Raw genomic sequence first — 16,810 nt, forward strand, 5'->3', positions numbered from 1 at the left:
TGGGACTTCTGCCCAACTGAATTGCTCTTGGGGTCCTTTCCAGGTTAAGTTTTCCCATCCAGAAGTTTTGGCCTTTGGGAACGATTTAGATCAAGAATGTGTTTGGCTGGAAGTGTTGCTGCTCATTCCAGGGAACTGGCAAAGCAAAGGCTCAGAAAGCTTGAGAGAGCAGGATAGGGCAGCCCCCCTCCACACACACACACCTTTAACCTCATTCCCCAGTCACCCCTCATCAGTCACCAAGGACAGCTCTTCAGGAAGTCCCTCGGCCTTATCCTCAGGGGGTGCATGAGGAGCTGAGGAATGAATTGTGCTTGGAGGAAAAAAAATAGGCTACTGTGCCTCAAGGCCTAAAACAAGAAAGCCACACCTCAAAGCCTTAGACAAGAAAGCCACAGTGATTTACAGACCTGTGCCCATGTCCAGAGAAGAGAAGGGGACAGAGGAGAATTTTAAAAACACAAGAGAAACTCTTGAAAAGATGAAAGAATGGGAGAACAAGGAGAAGGGGACTGCGGAATAATAGTTATGCATTTATTAATCATTTACTATGGGCTAGGCACTGAGGTTGATCATCATCTATCATCATCAATGGCATTTATTCAGTGCTTGCTGTGTACAGAGCACTGTACTAAGTGCTTGGGAGAATACAGTACCACAGAGTTGGTACAGCCATTCCTTGTCAATCTACCTTATTCCTACTTTATAGATCAAGAAATTGAGGACCAGAGGGGTTAAGTGACTCATCCAAGGTCACACAGGAGGTCAGTGGCAGAGCTGTGACTTGAACCTGGGTCCCATGCTCCTTCCACTAGACCAACTGAGAGCTGATTATTTTAGTCCTCATACTAATGAGCCAGGAACTGGTCAGATTTCCCCTCCTTTGAACCCTCACCATTTAATCAATTGATCAATCAATTGCATTTATTAAGCACTTACTCTATACAGAGGACTGTACCATGGAGAGTAGAATACAATCACCATACATGATCCCTACTCTCAAGGAGTTTACAATCTAACTGGGGAGACTGACACTGAATTACAATTACAAGGAAGAATAGAGTATATACAGTGTGGAGCAGGGTGGCCTGATGGAAAGAGCACAGGCCTGGGAGTTGGAAGATTTGGGTTCTTATCCCAGCTCTGTCAGTTGCCAACTCTGTCATGATTATTATAATAGTAATAATGTAGACAAATGCTATAGTGGGGGTTGTGAGTTTTTAAATGCTTAGATGGCACACAAGGGCTGAAATGACAGTTGGGGAATATAAAATGAGGTGATTATAAGTAAGCATGGAAGAAGTGTGATTTGAAAAGAGCTTCGAAGATGGGGGTGCTTCGGTCTGTGGGATATGAAGAGGGAGGGAGTTCCAGAAAATGAGGAGGACACTTTAGGAGTGAGAGCTTGGTGGCAGGAGAAACGAGAATGAGGCACAGTACGTAGATTACCTTGAGAAGAATGAAGAGTGTGCGCTGGGGTGTAGTGGGAGAAGAAAGTCAATAAGTAGGAGGGAGGGAGCTGATCAAGCTCTTCAAAGCCAATGGTTGGGAGTTTCTGCTAGATGCTGAGAGGAATGGGCATCCGTCTGAGGATTTTGAGGACAGAAGTGCGCTAAACGTCCTAGAAAAATGCAGCAGGGTGAAGTACAGAGAGGGGAAAAACTGGAGTCCAGGAGATCAGGGAGGAGACTGATATAGTTAAGTGAACCTGGACTAGTGGGGAAGCCATTTGCTTGGAGAGGAAAAGGTGGAGTCTGCCAATGTTGTGGTAAAAGAACCAACAGGATTTGGCAGCAGACCAAATTAGGAGGTTAGACAGGAATTATATCTGGGCTGACGGAATTGTATCTACCCCAGCCCTTAGCAGAGTGTAAGGCACACACTGTGTTAAACAAATTATGTTATTATTATTATTATTTTACCAAGGGCCTGAGAGACAGGGAGGATGGGGCTCTCTGCCCAGCTAGCCTCAATTTCCACCCATGTTGCCTTCCACCTTGCTCCTGGGCCTCTGGCCAGCAGGGCCTACTATCTTCCTCCACGAACGTAGGAAGCAGCAGAAATTTTCAAAGTTTCTTTCTCCCCACACTCAATTCCATTGGCAAACCAAGGTGGGTTTGAACTCGGCTCTAGGCAAAAAGAGAGAGGCCACTGCATTAACCCCAAGCACCATGGAGCCTCCATTTTGTTTCTGATAAGGAGAAGATGAATGCATCTCTTTCTTCCTCCTAATGAACATTTCAATCTTCTAATAAACATCCTAATAAAGAAAAATTGAGACTTAACTCACTTTTATTATCACAACTGACACGTTGCAAGGTCTTAATTGGGCAGAAAACAGCTTCCAATAATAATAATGCCCTTCTTAATTGATTCATTAAAGTGGCCCCTACTGAGTCAGAAGTGCTAGTTCCAGGAAAAAGTGAAACAGAGCCCTGATTACCCACAGTATGGCCATGATCCATCCGCCATCAACACCCCAGGCTACTTAAAAGAGAATCAGAAGCACCAGATGACATCCTTGTCTCTCTCCAGTCCTAGGACATGCCTAGGACCTTGTGGACAGGGAATGTTTCTGTTTGTTATTCTGCTCTTCCCAAAGGCTTAGTTACAAGAATGTCCCACACCAAGTGGGAGCTCAATAAACATTACTGTTTCTACTACTACTACTAATACTACCATTACCACTACTACTACTGCCACTACTACTATAAGCAAGGGATGCTAAGAGATCACCCCCACACGTGCATGCACAATCTCTCTCTCACTCACTCACACACACACACACACACACACACACACACACACACACACACACACTACCCTTCACCATGAGATAATTTAAATAGAACCAACAGGGGGAGAGGTGAATGAATTGATAAGTGGGTAAAGTTGGCACGAACATGAAGATAGGAGGCTATGGTCAATACCCAAAGCTTAGCACTATGCTCCTTTCACAGGAAACACTCTGATACCTTTGACTGACTGATCTGTGGCAGGCAGCAAGCAAACACATCAGAATGAGAAGCAGCGTGGCTCAGTGGAAAGAGCCCGGGCTTTGGAGTCAGAGGTCATGGGTTCAAATCCTGGCTCCGCCAATTGTCAGCTGTGTGACTTTGGGCAAGTCACTTAACTTCTCTGTGCCTCAGTTATCTCATCTGTAAAATGGGGATTAAGACTGTGAGCCCCTCGTGGGGCAACCTGATTTCCTTGTAACATCCCGAGCGCTTAGAACAGTGCTTTGCACATAGAAAGTGCTTGATAAGTGCCATTATTATTATTACTATTATTATTAAGTCTAGAAAGCAGTACCATCTTCCACTTCCCCATCCAACTTGACACAAGATGTTCAGAAACATGGTGCAATATTGAAGATCAACCTGTTCTTGAAGGCAGGGTCCTGGCATTAGCTGCTTCAGTTTGTAGTCCAATGTGTTCCAGGTCCTTCTTGAGTTTTGTAAGTGTTGAATCCATGAGGCTATTTTTTAAAGGTATTTGTTAAGCGCTTACCATGTGCCTGGCAGGCACTGTACTAAGTGGGTAGATACAAGCTGATCAGGTTGAACACAGTCCTGTCCCACATGAGGTTCACAGCCAATTGCCATTTTACAAATGAAGTAACTGAGGCACAGAGAAGTTAAGTGACTTGCCCAAGGTCACACAGGAGTCAAGTGGCAGAGCCAGGACTGGAACCCAGGTCTTCCTGATTCCCAAGCCCATGTGCTTTCCACTAGCTGATGCTGCTTCTCAGTAAGCATGTTGTGGGCAGAGGAATGTCTGTTTACTGTTATATTGTGCTCTCCCAAGCACTTAGTACAGTGCTTTGCTCACAGTAAGTGCTCAAAACATACGACTGAATGATGAGGCTATAATGAGGGAGGAGCCCTTTTCAATTTCCTGGGTGACACTCTCTCTTGCAGAGCTAAAACAGAGTTCGAGGACAGCAAAAGACTGGATGTAAGGATGGCATGAGGAACTGTGAACCTGAACCGAGGAATGTTTTCCCCTTGTCTCATTTTGTGCTAGACTACCTCTGGGGACCCCCTCCAGCTGTGGATTTGATTGGGTGAAGCATCCAACAGTCACCACTCCCCTGCGCCTCATCACTGCTAGTGCTATGGCTTCTTCTTTGTCAACCACTCCGGTAGTGAAGCCCAGTGCTAGGTAAATAATGAATGGAACAGGCCCATTATCTCCTAGTTAGATGATGGTTTTTATTTCCTGAACATGAAGGAGGCTGGGGGGAGACCAGGCAACGAGCCACAGAGACCTCGATGCCGAACCCCGACTCCTGGCTTCTCAGCCAACAAATCAAGTGAGCGCCAGACCAGTGGCAGTGGAGGCCAAAGGCAGCTTTCTCGCTTGGCACATAATGAGCACTTAACAAATGCCACAATTACTATATTATTAATAGTATTATTATTGTTTTTGAAGGGCTGATGAAAGTTCGAATCTGTAAGTCTTCCTAAATCCATCCCACCCATGGAGGAGTCCAGCCAATTTTTCTGGGCTGAGATACTGGAGGAGAACGATCCCTCTACACATTGGCTCTCAAGCCACCAACCACCTCTCCGCCCCCACTCCGGGCATGGGCCGTGCCCAGAAAAGGCTTCTTGTGGATGTGATGTCGATCATCCGCCCTTGCCTCTCTCTAATGAACCAGTGAGGAGGGCCCTCAGTCTAATGGAGTCACACCAGGTAATCTTTTCCAGCGGTAATCAGTTATCCGTACTCCCAGCCCTCACTGCAGCATGACTGCAGCAAATTCTCCCATGTCTGGGCCCCAGCCTAGTCGGGGGAGAGTCAGGTGACCACATGGCGGGTGGGGGCAGCGGGCGGACTGGCAGGTTGGGGCCCCGCCCCCACCTGAACAACAGATCCAGGAGGAAGATTAATCCCTCGGAATGGGATACAAAGCAAGAATTCACAGCCAGACAGATGAGAGCAGCCATAGCCCAAGATCCTGTCTCTTTGATCCACATAAGAGAGATTAGCATCAGAGAAGTGGGGGAAGGAAGTCCGATCTTTGTTCACAGGGCTTTGGGGAGTTGTAAGCGCTTTGACCATATTCCAGATCAGTCTCACAGACCATTATAGATCTTCCGAGGCAGGGATTTTTCCTCTTCCCATTTCAACCTTAGAAAAAGGAGCATTTTATTGCCCAGGGCTTCTCCAGTTCCAGGAGACAGCCAGTGTAATGAAGTGCCAGCCGCTTGTTTGGTGTCCACCTGCCAGGGTCTCCATGGACCCCCGCCCGAGGAGGGAGATCATTGAAACCAATCAGAGATATGTTGGTTCTTTCCAGGCAGGGTGGGACATCCCAAAAGATGGAACAGGAAAAAATTGATTGAGAAAGGAGTAGTTAAGTGAATAATCTCCAGCCAGAACATTTCCACCTGCCAGTCCAACTAATGCATCAATGCACTCACACTCACTATAGCACTTCCATAACGATCCAGGCGCACATTCAACTATTTAAGCACTCACTCATGCACATAGCCACTTTCCTTCCTCTTCTCTCCATAAGTTATTTTGTGTGTCTCTCTCTCCTCTGCTGCTAAACTGTAAGCTCCTTGGATGGAAGGGGTTGTGTCTGCTCACTTTATTGTATTCTCCAAAGGGCTTAAGGCTCTGCACTGGGTACAGGTTCTCAAATGCTACTGGGAAGCAGTGTGACCTAGTAGAAAGAGTATGGACCCAGGCATCAATCTCAGCTCTGCCACTTGTCTGCTGCGTGACCTTGGGCAAATCACTACTGTCTCTCAGATCCCTCATCTGCAAAATAGGGGGTTCAATACCTCTTCTCCCTTCTACTTACATTGTGAGTCCCATGCGGGACCTGATTATCTTTTATCTACTCTGTGCTTAATAGAGTGCTTGGCATACAGTAAGGGCCTAACAAATATCACAGTCACTATCATTATTATTATCAATATTGTTACTGATTGATGGATAGAGGGCCTTCATAAACAAGGAGACAAACATAAAGCAATAACACCTGTGATTCAATGGTTACTGGAGAGGTAGTGTGGCCCAGTGGAAAGATCTCTGAAACTGGAGTCAGAAGACTGGGGTTCTAGTTTTAGCATCACCACCTGCCTGCTGTGCAACTCCGGGTAAGTTACTTAACTTTTCTATGCCTCAGTTTCATCTTTGGTAAAATAGGGATGAAATAGTTCTTCTCCCTCCATTAGACTGTGAACTCCAGAATAGCGTAGAAACTGTCCTATCTTGTGTGTATCCAAGTGCTTAGCTCAGTGCTTTGCAATAGCATAAGCTTAAAAAATACCAGTCCATATAAATGCATGGCTCGAGTGTCTTTTGAAGGAGAAGGCTCAGTTGGGGAGTTCCAGGCTGTAACCAACACCAGAGGTGGGTAAGGATGAGATGAGTGAATCACACACATCTTTCTAAGGGAGCCAGATGGCCTCAGGCTATTGTTTGGGGAGTCAATCAGAGCCAGGGGGTTCAGCCTGACTTCCCTTGTTGGAATGAGGCACAAATCCTCCCACTACCTTCTCCTCTTCCCTTGAAGCCTTTTGTCTGATCTCTTTTCTGGGAAGGAAATGAGGACTGAGGAAAGGAGAGTGGGATCAATCAACTGCTGAAGAAGGGGGAGGGGAGGGGAGAATTTGGCCAGGGAGTAATAGATATATTTTTTAAATTGATGACCCCCAAACCCAGGCAAAAAGCTCCAAGAAAGGGACTTGGGGAATTGTAAGGGGCCTTTAACTGTCTGAAAGGGGCTACTGGTTCAAACGGTGGGAGTTCGAAGGTGTGTTTTGTTTTGTTTTTCTTTGATCACACTAAGGGAGAGGGGTGAGCTATCTCACCGGGGTCATTTGCCATCGTTGAGGCAGCCCCATTAAACTATGGCACCAAGAGGTGTCCCGATTAGGATTGGACAAATACTCTTCGGAAGGTTCCTAGATCTAAAACTTGTCCGGCGAGCTGGGGGAAGGAAAACAGCTGGCTAAAATGTGGAATGACATTTTCCTGCTCAAAATTGCTCTGTTCAGTACCCCCACCACTCACCTAAATTTTACAGTGGTCAGTACTGTGGAAGTACATCGATGGATAGAGATTCTAGTCAGAACCTGTTTGGCTTTTGAAAGAAAATTCCGGGTTTTTGGTTTTGTTTTTTTTTTTTAATTCCTAGTCTTCTGTATAGCTCAGCCCAAACTCCTCATCTCAGACCTGCCTCACTCCTCTCCTTCCTCTACCCACCTAATTGCTATTCACGTCCTGTGCACCACGGAAAGTGCCGAACTACCTCGATCCCAAATTGAAACACCCCCTGCCACTCGGCTCTGTGTGGAAACACCCCCTGCCATTCGGCTCTGTGTGCCCTCTCTCAATTCTGTCCACAGAACACCTCTGCTTTCTCCGGGCAGCATCGAGCTATCTGCTCTGTTCCTGGGTGCCTCTTCCCTTCCAGTCTCAGAAAACATTATTTAATTTGCCAGAATGCAGCCTGTCTCGTGATCTGGAGACAAGAAGGCCTCACCCGCAGCATTCCTTGGCCGTCTCAAAATAGAGTCGCGGCCCCTCTGCAGATTACAGTCGCCTGCATTCCTAAAAACCAGCCGAGAAGTGAAAAGTTTCGGTTCTAAACCCAGCTGGGTCTGGTGGTGAGAGAAGGTCTCAGCAGCGCTTCGGTCTGCACCTCCACCTTACGTGTTAGAACTGGCGCACTGTGGGAAGCTGAAGACCCGAGTGGGGGAGGCTGGTGAGGAGGGGGCCGGGGTTGGGGATGAGGGAGAGGGGAGAAGGGGAACAGGGCAAGGGCTGGTCACTTTTCACAGCTCCGGCCTATCTACCTCTACAGACTCCGACTCTGGTACAGTAACACTGCCACCAAGAGGCCCCACTTACGCCGGCTTCCAACAGAGCTTCTTTGGGCAGGCAGGGCAGGGCAGGACAGGAAGGAGGGAATGGACAGCATAATTTTGGCAGTGGGAATCCGGATGACCTGGGCTGGAGCTGTCAGGCACCCAGTGGGGCCTGTGCTTTCAGAGAACCATTAGGCTAGAAACAGGGTGACCGCCCATGTGGCCGGGTTGATTCCAGCAGTCTGGTTTTCTGCTAGACTGTCCCTGTCCGGCACCCATAGGGAACCGGGTGCTTATAGGCCTTTTTTTTTTTGCCTTTTAGTGCCAAACCCCCCCTCCTCTGCCATGGCTAATAACGCTGAGCTCGCCACCTCAGAGACAGCACCAAGGTTCATCTGGACCTGAAAGGGCAACGCGCCCTCTCCCAAAGTCAGGAGTGGGGGAGGCACAGAGCAAACACTTTAGGATCGCACAAAATGAGCATAATTCTGCAAAATGATGCATGTCGCATCAGGTAACAGCTGCATGCCTGGTGTTAACATATGTCCTTACTTGGTATCTATAAGTGTCCACGAGTGTCCACCCAAGCTAGAAAGGGTCTGGAGGGACTAACTACCAGGGAAGGCCACACTCGCCCTTTTACTTCTGGACCGAAGGCACCACAACCATCCCAGTCAAATGACCAGGAAGTCTGTCCTCTCATCTGTCAGTTCCCCCAGCTGGAGTCTGAGCCCATTGTCTCTTGTCTACGCTCAGGGGAGCTGGAGAACAGCTTTGAAACACACTAATTTGCCCTGCTGCAGAGTCCTTGTTGAATTCTACCCTGTGCTCTCTCTGTGGTACATGCTAAGCATCACTAGCTTCATTTGCAGACTGGTGTCTGCCTGAACTCAGGGGGAAATGGAATATAGTGGCAGACGCTTATTAAGGCCTTTCCCAGCAGTGTCGTAGGGTGGCTGGGATAGGCAGGCCTGGGAAAGGACGGGGGAGTGCAGATCATTAACCTTCCAACATACAAAAGGTGGCCGTGGTTTACCTATTACTGCCAAGAATCCCCATGGGTGGATTGTGAGGAGCTCTTTTAAAGGGAAGGTTTATGTCCCTCAGAACTAATAGTTCGTTTCTGAGCTCCACTGGGCAGATAACAGGTCCTGCACCTCTGATTGGACAACTGTGTGCTACTGACTTCTGATTCCCTTGTCCAGTTGACAGGCAGTTCCAAATCATGACAGCACTGCAGCCACAAGTGAGGCAGGAAATTGTGCAATTATCCCATAAATTTGGGACAATCTTGACAGTCTGTCCAGGTGATCTGGGTCAGAAAAAAAACACCCTATTTATGGCTGAAATATGTTTTAGATGCCAAGATTATCTAAAATATCTTTGGTAACTGCCCACCCTCCTAGCCAGATGGGTTTCCAGACCAGTCTTCCTTTGTGCTGGGGTTTGTCTGGGTTTAGTCCTGGGACCTGGGCTGGATTCCAGCAGCATGGAGCAGAAGCCCTGGACCTCTAAGGGCCTGATTGACCTGCTCGGTAATCACAAGAAGAAGCATCTCCTCAGGTTCATTCCACGACTCCATGGGGTCGGCAGGAAAGAGTGGATGGATTCAGGATTCGCGTACTTCTCCCTCTCCTCGTGCTCTGGTTTCCCACCCTCCAAATCACCCCCCGAACCAGGAGACAGACTGTTTGGGAGAAGAGTTTAGGAGAGGAGGGGGACTTTCTCCCAGGAATGGCTTTCAGCTTTGTCACTTCCAATATGAACTAAAACATGGGCAGCTAAGGCCAACCAATGGCTTGGGCCTGCTGTAATCTAGCCTCTGTAACTGACAGGGATGCGGGAGGAACATGCTCGGGTGGGAGGGAAAGGGAGTGATAGTAACTAAAGGGACAGTCTCCGGGTGAGGGAGCCCCTCCAGGCCATTGATAGCAGCTCACATGAATCACAGCACACAACTCAGTAATCCGGTGATAACTGAAAGCTGGATAATCTCCAAATCTCATTCGATTTTAGTTGCCCTCACCTTCTCCACCAAACCTTTTACCATAAACCAAAACCAGTAAAAATCGCACAAACCTTTTAGGAAGGAAGATGAATGCCGTTCTAGTTGAATCTTAAGGGAAGGGCAAGACCAACAGAACAGAACATTTGTCCTGAAATGTCTATGTTGATTTCTTAAAAGGTTTGGAATTCCCGGTGGGGGGAAGTCGGTCCCTTATATCCTTAATCTAGTGCCCTGTCTCCCAGAAGATCCAAATCTGGGGGGCGTGTGTGTGTCTGTATGTGTGTGTGTTTGTGTATCTGGGGGGAGGTTGGGGTTGGTCTGTTGGTGGTCCAGGACCTGAGTTTGCACAACATTCACCCACCTAAGCTCAGAATTTACGTACCAAGCCCTGCCGCTGATCCCTATTTCAGCAGTGCTAACCAGCAGCTGCCCAGAGAGCCCAGGGGCAATCATGGCTGTGAGACAGAGGGCAGAGCCAAAGTGACAACCATAATAATAATAATGGCATTTGTTAAGCGTTTACTATGTGCCAAGCACTGTTCTAAGCAATGGGGAGGATACAAAGTGATCAGGTTGTCCCACGTGGGGCTCACAGTCTTAATCCCCATTTTACAGATGAGGTCACTGAGGCCCAGAGAAGTTAAGTTTCTTGCCCAAAGTCACATAGCTGACAAGTGGTGGGATTAGAACCCATGACCTCTGGCTCCCAAGCCCATGCTCTTCCCACTGAGCCATGCTGCTTCTCTTAACCATGCCAGTTGTGACTTGGTGGGAACCCCGTCACCACCCCCACTGCACCAACTGGGCTGGCACACGCGAGAGGCCAGATCCTAGTTGGGCTCAAGAGGGGCCTGGGACTGGCCAGACTGACAGACTGACCAGGCTTCTGAATTTTGGCTCTTTTGTACCTCCCACTCATGGTTGCCAGGTTTCAGTTTAGAGCGGACATGGCCGCAGAGAATGTCCTTCTGCCCCCACACAGATCCGGGACAACCTGAAATGCTTCCTGGAAGTGCTCTGGGGGAAAATGGCAGGAGGTGATGAAAGAAGGGGTGACTTCCATCTCCCTGGCCCCAAGAGCTCCCACATGGACTAGACCACGGCTAGACTAACCTTCCAGAGCTATGTCTCCCCTGCCCCTGACTCCCCCTTCACCTGTACCCTTCTCTGCCCAGCACTGCCAAGAAAATGATTCTCCAAGGAAGGTGGAGAACACCCCCGAGACTCAGCAGAGTCATTCCTCTTTCCTCCCTTCAAAGCTGCACTGGGACCTCACTTCTCTCAGCTTCCAGAAGAACCCTGTGGTTTCATGCTAACCAACCCAGCTTCTCAGTTCTCCTCATTTCCAAAGCGGCAGTGTTAGAATTGGTGCCTTCAATTCCTTTCGCTCTCCCCACAGAACAGGCGGGGGTGGGAAAAACAAGAGAAAGAAAATAATTTTAAGAATAAATATCACAGAAGCATGAAAGGAATGGGGAGAAAAAACATGAGAGGAGAGAAAACAGGATAGAAGGACCCTGAATTGCAGAGCAGAAGCACGTGGAACAGGATTCGGATCAAAGCACTCAGAATGGTTTTCTTCCTAAAGTTACTTATCTTGGTGGGGTCCGACAATAGCAGCCAACAACAAAGGACTGATCACCTCTCTTTGGCAATAAATAGCCACAGCACAAGTCCGCAGAAACACTGCAGAGACCTAAGTTTGTGTCTCAGAGTGTTAATGGCCTAAGAATACTGGAAATGCTACAAACCTGTCTGGGCAAAACAGAGAAAGTGGAGTAGTGGCAGTGAGAAATATCTGTCACTGTAATTGCATTGTGATAAGCATGCGGATATCCACTATGCAGCAATTGGTATTAGTCTCCTGGGGTTTGGTTTCAAAATAACATCTCCCGGGCAGATCAGCGGTGGAAGAAGGAAGAATACATCTGAGTTTTAGGAAAAACACAGCACGAAAAATGCCTATTTTGTCAATGTGTCCAAATAATTTGGCCTGAAAAATAAAAGCTCTTCAACTATTTAGTAGGGCTGGGGAAGAGGCCCAAAATTCCAAACCCAGAATGTGCAAGGAGCTTCGAATTTCGGTGCTGAGAATCACCTGAGTTTATCTGGGATCCAGGGTGGCGGGTATGCCACTGGGGAAGGATGCTAAACTTTGAGCCTGTTTTGACCTAAGTGGGACTGCCTTGCTCCCCGCCAAGATGGGGGTGCCTTATGAGAGGATGTGTCTGATCACGCCCTTGCCCAGGACTCCATGGTCTTCCCCTGAATGAAGTGTGTAGGGCTTTGACCTTGCATCATTCCTTTCCAAAATCATCTACTCGCCTTCCATCCCCACAGCCATCAATAGCAAAGAAGAGAGCTCATGAGCTAGGTGAGGGAGAGGGAGGATCTACTGTCCCCACTCTCTCTTCCAAAGGGATGGGCAGCAAGTTCTGGAAGGACCACCTCCCACTCTACCAGAAGCCAGCACACATCTTCCGGGCATCTCCATGGACCATGGGGTGGGAGCTCTCTTCTTTCCCACTTTCGATGGCTCATCCAAAAGACAGCCAGAATTGCACCACCTCACAGGTTCTACAAGTGCCACTTATAGCTCTGAAGGACCCGACATCTGTGTCTGCAAGATAATGCAGCCCATCTTTTGTAGCAATTTGTACGTTTTGCCCTCATTGTGCCATCAGCAGACCGGCGGTGGCCTGTGAAGAGCACGGAGGGAAGTTTTACAGCTCGGCTGCTGGGAGGCGCAGATGTCACAGACTGTGTCGCGGGGAGTGGGAAAGCCTTTAAGGAGGGGAGGAGAGCATTAGTTATCTTCCTGCAGCTGTTCACTAACCCTGGGACACGCACCCGTGCCATCTTTGGGGCTCATGCCAGCACCGGCACCATTCTGCAGGAAACCAACCCGGAAGGATTAAGGGAGGAGAGAAACCTGACCGAAAGCTTCAGAGAGAAAATGACAGGGTGCAAAGCCTCCCTTCCACCACCTTCTAGTGCTGGAAAAGCTGGCTGGCCGTTCCTCCCCTGCGCCAACCCAGCCCATGCCCAACTGCCAGCCCGGCAACAAGTTCACACAGCAGCTGGAAGGTGCAGCTACCCAACCATATGCCGAAAGACCCATTATGACTTACAGTGGGAGTTGCTTGTTCACAGATCTGCAGGCAGAGAGCAAGCAGTTTTTTAAGGTGTCGGTTGGAGGGCAGGGGGCTTGCTTGGGTTGGGGAGCGGCTGGTGTTGATTGGGTTATTTTAAGTCTTTAAAAAAGCTTATGTTCTCCCTCTCAGGAGGGACTGTGTTTAAGCAGAAGCGTTTCTGTGGCCCCCTGAAGGAAACCAACTCAGGCCCGTTCATCGTGGCCTTGCTGCCAGGTGTCTTATCGATGCTGGTTCGCGGCAGTGTCAGCCTGGAAACCCTGACTCATTTTACCCAAGACCCTGAAGTCCCAGGCTTGATGAGGAGGCTCTGCATATGTCGCCCCCAGGCTCAAACAGGATGATGGCATCCTTCCCCTCCAATTCTCAAACTCCAAGTGCGGGGCAGGAAGTGTTTCAAACTAGTGCAGGGTGTATTCATGGTTTCCCCTCATTTGCAGGAGTTTGTCTAACAAATCCCCTGCAAATAGCACTCCTGCAATTAGCACTCCTGCAATATACAGCTGTCTTTCCTATACAAAGATGGAGCCTCAGATGATGAGGCTAGTCTATGGTTACAAGTGGACAAAAAAGGCCAATGGGAGACTGAGGATCCTGACCACACTTTGCACACATGTAATGCCATCCTGTTCTCCTGCTCCCTCTTCTCCCCCCTACTTAGACTGTGAGTGCCATGTGGGATAGGGACCATGTATAGCTTAATGTATGTCTACTGCAGTGCTTAGTACGGTGTCTGGCATACCAAAAAAAAAAAATTAGTCACCCCCTTGCTCCCTCAGCAGCTGCGTTTCTGGGCACTAATGGAGCCTTGGGTCCTGTTTCTGATCTCAGAGTGTCAAGCCTTCACACACCCTGCTTCCTCCTCCCAACTCCCCACACAGCATCATGGCCCAGTGGATAGAGCACAGGCCTGGGTCAGAAGGTCATGGGTTCTAATCCCAGCTCTGCCACTTGTCTGCTGTGTGACCTTGGGTTAGTCACTTCTCTTCTCCATGCCTCAGTTACCTCATCTGTAAAATGGGGATTGAAACTGTGAGCCCCATGTGAGACTGGGACTACGTCTAGCCTGCTTAGCTTGTTCCTACCCCAGCACTTAGAACAGTGCCTGGCACATAGTAAAGTGCTCAACAAATACCATTATCATCAGTGCTTAGAACAGTGCTTGGTACATAGCAAACGCTTAAAAAATACCATAATTCTTATTCATTCTCTAGCTTCCCCAAGAATCCACCCAGTCCTCTTTCAAGGGCCCGTGCACCCAATGTGGGGCAGGCACTGTGACCGAACAGATTATCTTGCATCTACCCTTAGCACTAGTATAATGCTTGCCACAGCGTAAGCTCTTAACAAATACCACCACTATTATTATGATTATTATTGCTACTATGTACCTCTTCCAAATCCCACCCCTTCTGTGAAGCCTTCCCCGACAGACTGGGATGAAATCAATGATTTTCCTTCCTCTTTTACAAGTTTTGTTTCTCAAAGACTTCCACAGAAAGGAACTCCACAACAGGAATCACTCCAACTCTCCCAACTGGGAAGTTAGTCCTTATGACTAACCTCAATACTTCTTACTGCAGCTGTTCATCCGAACCTCCCAAATTGAAATTGAGAAAGTCAAATCTAAGGGATGCTGGCCCCTGACTATTTCCAATCCAAGTCCTCCATAAGCCTTTTCCTTCCAGGACCAATTACTGCAGCTCTCTCCCTGGTAAAGCTTTCAGTAAAATCAAATTCCTCTCCCTTTTCCACCCTACATTCCCCACAAAAGAAACCAAATCTATTCTTTTCTACCGTTGTTTTTTCTGTCTTAATGGTTCTTCTTTTGGCACTTTGCTAGTGTCATACGACTTTGAGAGTGTGATCCATTTGTGATGATTACCTGTGATTAATCCTGCTGGCTATGGGAAATCAGTGTGTGGGGTGAAACTGCTTTTTCCAGAGTTGCTGTCTGTATAGTTTTTATGTTTAACAAGTTTGCAAGTTCACTGTAATCGACAGAGAAGAGGACATGCAATTAAAAAGGTGTTTTTTATTTATTTCTAAGTGGTAATTTATAGAAATGCTAGAGAAGGGAGAAGGGTAACAAGGCACAGTTTAAATTTAGCTTACCGAAGGCCAGAAGGGGCTTTGGAAGGGAGGTCACACCTGCAACTGAGCTTGTGTGCTCTGTTCTCCCCACCTAAGCCACGTCCGGGGAGTCAGTGGTTGGCTGGGTCGCTGTCCATGCGAGTTCAAGTAGAGCAGAACCAGGGCTGTTATCAGACAGTGGATACCCAGTTTACCTCGATCTCGTCTATCTTACCGCCAATGCCTTGCCCACATCCTTCCGCTGGCCTGAACTCCCTCCCCCTCCATATAAGGCAGATCACTGCTCTCCTCACTTTGACAGACTTACTAAAATCACATCTTCTCCAAGAGGCCTTCCCCAACAGAGCCCTCATTTTCCCTACTCCCTCTTCTTTCTGGGTCCTCTCTGCACTTGGATCTGTATCCTTTGAGCACTTGATAGTCACCCCACCCTCAGCCCCATGGCACTTATGTACATACCTGCAACTTTTCTGTATATTTATTAATGTCTGTCTCCTCCTCTAGGCTGTAAGTTCCTTGTGGGCAGGGAATGTGCCTATCAACTCTTTTGTGGTGTATCAACTCTTTTGTGGTGTACTCTCCCAAGCACTTAACACAGCACTCTGCACACAGTTCAGTGCTCAATAAATGCACTGACTGATTGATTGATTGACTGATTGAACCACTAGCTGAACCCATACTGTAAAGTGGATCTTCGCTAACAAACCTGATGTCCTTAACAGGGAGGAAACAGTAATTTTTCCCCATGGAGCTCCCTCCTCTCTCCCTTCTATGAGAAATGGGATCGCTGACATAGGGAGTCTCACACTAGCTCCTAGGCAGTAGTTCCGAAGGGTTAAAAGGGGAGATTTATGAGAACATATTTCTTTCCCCGAAACATCAGGTAGTTCATATGTACACATTTCTCTCCACTAAGACCTAATTTTCCACCATTTGCCTTGATTTGCAGCTCTTTTTTCCCATTTCCTTGATTTAATGTCCAATTATTTTTTGTCCCATTGCCAGTAAAACAAAATATTTCATAACTGCTTCTGTGGGGTTTTTTGGACACTGTTTTAAATACATGACATGCCTCTTGTATCGCAAAATATAGGGGATTTTAGTGAACACCTAAGGAGGAATTTGGCATTTTTTCCCACACAGTCTGACCCAAACTTGGCTTTCGGTAGCATTCTGCTCCAGTGTAAATGAATCCTCTACTTTCTAGCCTCTGACTTCTGTTCCGCATCCATGGCAACACCTTGCTTGGATGTCAGGAGCCACAGCAGGACCAGATTCCCGCCCTCCATCACCCCACCCTGTCCCCAGCTCTTCCTTTCCTTTTTCCCAGAAAGAAAAGTGAGACCAGGCACCAGATGGACACACAAACATTCTCTAGTGGCCAGATGGACTCCAGCTATTTTGGAGTTTACCAAACTATAAACTCCTTGAGGGCAGGGATCATGTGTACCGGCTCTATTCAAAAGGTATTTGTCCAAACATTTAGTACAGTGATCTGTGCACATTACACATTCAATAAATCCCACTGATAGACCGAATGAGTGGATGGAGCAGCTGAAACCAGTTTCCCCTTGAATTCCCAGAGTCCCACTGGTAGGCCTCTTTGGCGGGACTGACAAGGTGTTCACTCTGACAAAGAAATGGGAAACTTGCAGGTGCCATTCTGGCCTCGAAGTAGAAAGCTTGCTATTGCCCTGAAGCCCGCCAAGTCCATGACGAGATCT

Source organism: Tachyglossus aculeatus, chromosome 16 (assembly GCF_015852505.1).
Source record: "Tachyglossus aculeatus isolate mTacAcu1 chromosome 16, mTacAcu1.pri, whole genome shotgun sequence".
NCBI classification, from domain to species: Eukaryota; Metazoa; Chordata; class Mammalia; order Monotremata; family Tachyglossidae; genus Tachyglossus; species Tachyglossus aculeatus.